Raw genomic sequence first — 6,651 nt, forward strand, 5'->3', positions numbered from 1 at the left:
TCACTTGGGACACGTTATCGTTTGCGGGGTCCGTTTCCGCTTCTCCGTTACGGCTTGTGTGAACGAACCGGCTATACGAAAAAGAAAAGTAAGCGGATACAACCGTTTGCGTTTCCCGTGTACAAAAGCACCTCAGGTGAGGACTTCTTCTATTAAGGATAGTGAAGTTTAAAGAGTATGCCTCATTCCCATTTCCACTTACTGAAATGGACCATTAAAAAAACATATTAAATGACAATACATAGAGTAGGTAGAGATATGTTTAATATAACAAAGAAAATTCCACGAGAGCACACTTACTCCTGTCCTCATCTCCACACACAATCACTCCACAACATACAAGGATAAGGAGTTTAATATGTAGCGTGTGTATGAGTTTGGGAAGAGGTAGTGAGAGAAAGAAAGATATGAGGCGAAAACTCGCCGATTGCTGGTAAACTAGATCTACTGTAATGATTGGTTCTCTTCTACACACACACTGTACATCGCACACACACACACACCAACACACACACACACACACAAACAGCACACACACACAACACACACACACACACAGCACACAAACACACACACACCACAGCACAACACACCACACACACACATTTTCCAGGAGCTTGATACCACTCTTGGCCAACATCCATACACACCAACAGCGCGTACAATCCATATAGTTGCATACGTGTATTCCAATGGCTGTCTCAGCGGCCCCATTATACAACAAGGCAAAGAAACAAGAATTACAACAATCGTAATTCAACTGGTACAACATGTCACATCTGTTGATATACAGTAACAAAAGGACAAATTGAACTGATTTCCTCCAAAATAAAACCCTGACATTACAAAATGCATGATTCATATACCCGGGTATCGCAGAGAGATCAAAAGATGTGGTTATTAATGGGAGTGAATGGAAATGTTTGTCCGCGTAGTGGCTAATGCAGTGGTTCTCAAACTTTTTCTGTCAGGCCCCCCCCTTTGGAGAAAAAAAAAAGTCGGGCCACCCCAAACCAGCCAAATAGTCAGGCCTCAGTGGCGGCGCCAGAGTATTCTATTTTGGGGGTTGCTGTGGGGTAGCTGACGTTTCCATGAAGAGGGTGCTCAAACATTTAGGGTTCCATTAATGTACTGTCGCTACAGTGGAATGTTCTACTGCAACAATCCCACACACACACACACGGTGTACCCCGACTGTTACAATGAAGGCTCGATAATCAGCTCACGGCATATAGGTGTAAGCAGGGTAAAGTGTTACTTTTATTAGGTGGTGTGTGGACCTCACATAGGGGGTCAGGGGCAAGCTCCCCTGGGAAGATTTTTAAATATTGAAGTTAAAGCATCAATCTGGTGCACTTTGAGAGCAACATGAGAGATCTTGGATACACATCTCTCAACACCTTTGAAACAGAACTGTAAACAGATTTACTTTTCTTTATGGATATTTTACAATCACTCCCTTTTAACGTTATCTTTTTAATGTCATATAGTATTTCATACCTGTTTTTAAATTTATTCGTCTAGTTTTTATAACTATAATGATCATATAACGTGGGCCTCGAAATAATTGTTTACATTAATGTGCAAAACGTTTGAAACCCACTGAGATAACACTGAGAGTCTTTAGCTCACTGAGTCTCTCATATCTGACAGGAGAGGACTCTCCTCCCACTTTGTTGTTGAAAAAACTCCTTATATCGTTAGCGTAGCTCGCGTAGCACCAAGAAGCTAACAACAACGATCTCCGGTACCGGGTGCGCTCCACTCGCGCACCACACAAAATTGGCTCGTTCCACACACACACACAGACCAAACTTTAATGAAAACACAGAGACCCGGACGAATAGTCACCTGTAAATATTATTTTCGAATCAAATAATTTTAAAAAACTTTTTTTTTTTTTTTTATATGTTTTTTTTTTTAAATAACCATTTTTCCTCCTGGTCTCTCCGCCGCCCCCTGTCATGCCTCTGCGCCCCCTGGGGGGCGCGCCCCCCACTTTGAGAACCACTGGGCTAATGTGAGTTTTTTTTAATCTGATTCCGGGTGCAAAAACTAATAATCCACCAAAAATAAATGTTGTTGCTAATCTTTGACATATCCAAGACTGTATAAAAAATAAATAAAGCCGACCCCCCCACCACCCCCAACATTTATTATATGGTTAAAATAACTGCCTTTTGTGCATGTTTTTCATAGAAAACGCGAATTCATGTTTTCAAACTGGCAACAAAGGGTTAAAATCCTGAAAATAATTTGATATGTTTGATTAAGGATTGAAGTTGATGGAAAGATTTAACCCCAAAAAGTTTTTTAAATATGAATCTGTTATTATCATTTTATAGCAGTTTTTTGAAGTGGACATTTCTTTTGCTAATCTTTGACATATCCAAGACTGTTATAAAAAGAAAAGAGCCAGTCCCCAGATATGTATTATATGGAAAATAACTAATTTTCTCTGTTTTTAATCATGAAAAACAACAGCAATTTCATGTATTCAAAATGGCATTTAAAGGGTTAAAATCCTGAAAATGATTAAATATTTGGTATTTTTGATTAGGGCGGAAGTTGCTTTAAAGATTGAACCCCAAAAAGTTGTGAAAAAAACCCTTTTAATATAATGTAAGTATTTTGCAGTGGACATTTTTGTCCCTTTTGACTAATTTGAGTAGTCCAATCGAATGATACCAGAGGGTTAAACAACATTTCCTGCCTTTACATTTGCATTGATTCCTTATTAATAGCTTTTATCTCCTCACACTACGTCAGCCTCTGTTCAAAGTAGAATCCAAAGATGGCCACTACAGTAATACACAAAGGCAACTTTATATGATGAAATAATTCGTTACTTGGGTTGTGTCAACCCTGAGGAAAAGCTGCTTGAATAAAAACTTGAAAACAGCTGATTTTTGTACAATTTGGTTGAATTCAGTGTGAGGGAAGACGGGTAAACAGATGTATCGTCTACGAAAATGACACACATACGACTTACCGAATCAATTACGCACCAGAGAGCAGACCTACCGAGCACGGAGTCACAGTTCTCGTCCCGCCATTTAAAGCTGTTTAAATATATTACATATGAATTAACATTTATCAAGCACAGTGGTGTTGAGCTGTTCCAGCAGGCAGCTCCGGTGTGTGTCAGGCTAGATGTGAACGCGGCATCGATGCTGTCGTCTCGTGCAGGGTTGTTGTCTCTTTATCCGTCTTAAAGGGCCAGTGCCCCGCAGCCTGCAGCTTAGTGTGTTTACTACACAGGTGCAGCGAACAGCATGACGGGTACTGCTCCTCAGATGATGAAAACATGCTTCTATTATATCCTGGATGGTTTGCAATTGCATTTGAATTGCAGGCACCTGAGAACACTACAAACAGGCCACATGGTGACGCAATTGTTCCACTACATATATATATATATATATATATATATATATAGTATATATTTTTTCTACTTTACTACTTCTTGTTATGGATATATTTTTACTACATTCTCGTTTACATTCAGTTGATCAATTTGCAAGACTGTCTTCTACACATGTACAGTATATGAATGTATAATATTGTTATAACTATATATTAGCCCTTTATCTTTAACTTATATATTTAAATGTTATGTCTTAGATTTAAATTCCTGGGTGGAGCTAAAAACTATTTCATACATTGCTTGGTAGATTAATTCATAATAATATGTATTCTTTGGTTGAGATCAATGTAGCTTAGTGAGACTGCATATTGTATTGAGTACTCAATGTATTCATTATATTGTGTATTATTTAGATACTCTAGGGATATGTATTTTTTATTTGGGAGGGATGAAACCCTCTTTAATGGTCACACATGCAGAGCACATAGCACACACAGTGAAATGTGTTCTCTGCTTTTAACCCATCCTAGTACCAGAACAATGTTGTAATTTTCCACCAATTATATGGGCTCAGAACAGTCTCATAATACACACATGCACACAGAAGGATTCACACTTGTATTTCATGATCCACAAAAGGATTCACACTTGTATTTCCGGATCCACACTTGTGTTTTTCAATGCACACACAAATGTGTTCCGTTTCATATACATGTATATAAAATCCAAACACAGAAAAAAGTTTTACATATGTATTTTTGATCCACACATATTTGTTTTCCGTTTAAAACCTCTGAACCTGCAAACACAAACCGCTTTCTGTGCAAGGATCGCTGTGCATTCGTGTGGGTTTTTTGCGACTGCCCTGACGGTCAGCCGATTCGTACTTGTAATTTTTTCTATCTAGCCAATCAGATGGTGGAGGTAAACGGTACTCTGTCCCCACCCCCCCCCCCCCCCCCCAACCGCCCTCCCAGTGAGCTGCTGGTGTTCCACAAGGAAGCATACATTAGGTCCGTTACTGTCCTAATTTTAATGCGCAAATGACATGCTCCATCACATGTGACTGCATTGTTCCTGTTCGCGGGGACCGACTCCAGCCCTGCTGGTCTCTGACAGAGCAGATGCAGGTTGCAAAAACCTCAGCTCCGAGCTCGGCAGAATCTGCACCTGGCCGCCGATAATAAGATATATCATTACACCCTGGGGTAAAACAGAGTCCATGGTCTCTTCGGTTCGAAACATAATCTCAGCAAATCCGACGACTAGGAATCTTCAGTTGGCAGTGGGTTGACATTATTGTCACAAGTAAGAAGGAAATTACATACCTAGGATCTAGTTCTTGAGGCAAACCTTCCTGCTGACAAAATGCATCAATGTAATAAAAAAATCAATCAAAGGGAAGACAGGCGGATGACAGATTGCCCTATACCCAGGAGCGGGAGAGGGGGAGTCTCCTCTCTGGAAACAAAAACACGCCTGCGAAAACTCTGGCAGGAGCACTCATTCCAAGGGGTAGGGGACCAGTGGCGGCCGGCCCATAGGGGCGCTAGGGGCGCCGCCCCCCCTCTTCCCCACATGTCTGATTGTCATTAAAAAATTAAAAAATAGAATAAAAATATATATTTCCAAAAAGATATATATAATTTTTTTTTATTTTTATTTTTAAAGAACAAGGTAAATATTATATACGTTTGTATCAGTAAAATTATAATTACAATCAAATCCTCGTTTAATAATTGTTTTACGATGTCTAAGTTACTGATAAGTCACATGTTTCCTGGCCTGAGCCGCTGCGTGTACATTACCCTCTCTCGTACGGGCGGTAAGAAATAGCCCCTCGCCAGAGCAGCTGCAGCCAACAAGCTGACTGTTGCTATCTGTAAATCTATGCCGCCGAAACTAATTTTAGCCCAATCAGCGTCGTCAGATCTGATGCTCAAAGGGCACCTTTCAGCGCCCTGGCCTGTGTGTCTGTGAGTTGTATAGACTCGTATCCAAGGTGAACGCTAACAGTGGGGGCATGGTGCGTCTGCAGGTGTAGACTCCGGTGCTAAGTGGATCGCCGGAGCTTGTAGATTAACATTGCATGCTTATTGTAGTTGTAAGGGCAATGCCTGTAGCACCATGGAGCCATATGTGTGGCTGGACGCTGTATTTTACAGAAGGAGTGATCAGAGCGGGTCGAGTTGTCGATTCTTGTTCAGCTTTTGCGGAGCGCGCGGCGCTCACCTCTCCAGACTTTGAAGTTGCGCGCCGCTGCTAAAGAGACGCGCTACCATGGAAACCAACAATCGGTGTAGCTGTATTAAAGTCCCGAGTGAAAAACAGTCGTGAGGTATAATCTGATTTACCAGAAAAATCGGGAGAAAGAGGCGGGAGTCCTCCCGCTGAAAAATAGGGCAGGGTTGCAAGTATGACACACACACACACCACCAAACAAAAACACACAACACAACACAAACCCCACCCACCACCCCACAGCCACACACACACACCACAACACACACACACACACACACAACACACACACCACAACACACACACACAACAACAACACACACACACACGGTTTTGTCATTTATAGCAAAAAGTATTTTAGCGCATGAAGGGTACTATGACTATGCTTGCACGGTCATGGTACCATAGCACCCTCCGAAGGCGCTGAAAAATAAAACTGTCAAACATCACAATAAACTGGTCAGTACTACTGCTTGACCTTTCATCTAGCAACCCACCTCACCTCTGCCCACTTTGACAACCTCGGATGGCTTAGAGTAAGAACACAGACTACAGCTACTTGCAATGGGCCCTGGTCTACAAGATACAACTACACACTCTATGGGACCCTGTACATGTCCAAAATCTCTTCCAAAGGCAAGGAATACATGATCATAACACCAGAAGGGAGCTCCACAAATCATGTAAAACCCAGATTTGGCACAAAAAAGGGGGAAATACACGTTTCGCAAAATTATGCCACATCAGGCTGGAACGCTCTTCCCACTACTGTAAAGGCAAAGTAAAGACTATACTTACCTTCAAAACCTCTCTTAAAGCAATTCGGGACGAGCATTGCAAACTGGCTCGGTAATGTTACAAATCTCAACCTGTCGTACAAGTGGAACCCTTCCCCCCCATCTATGTATATTACTCGCATTTTAGACCTCCTGTTACTAACCTGTAATATCTGTCGAGACTTGGTATCGTCTTAAATGTCCAGGTAGGATGTATCTAGCACGCCAGACACGAAATCCTACAAGCCGAAACATTGTAAATAAGCA

At 41.4% G+C, this 6,651-nt stretch overlaps 1 protein-coding gene across 1 annotated transcript in view; it reads right to left on the reverse strand.

The window, feature by feature from the left end:
• tmem39b (transmembrane protein 39B) overlaps positions 1-6,651 on the reverse strand; it is a 13,818-nt gene that overhangs the window by 4,162 nt on the left and 3,005 nt on the right. The gene's annotated exons all lie outside the window — the stretch shown is intronic.

The sequence above is a fragment of the Notothenia coriiceps genome, unplaced genomic scaffold (genome assembly GCF_000735185.1).
Source record: "Notothenia coriiceps isolate Sejong01 unplaced genomic scaffold, NC01 NC01_scaffold00036398, whole genome shotgun sequence".
In the NCBI taxonomy this organism is placed as follows: Eukaryota; Metazoa; Chordata; class Actinopteri; order Perciformes; family Nototheniidae; genus Notothenia; species Notothenia coriiceps.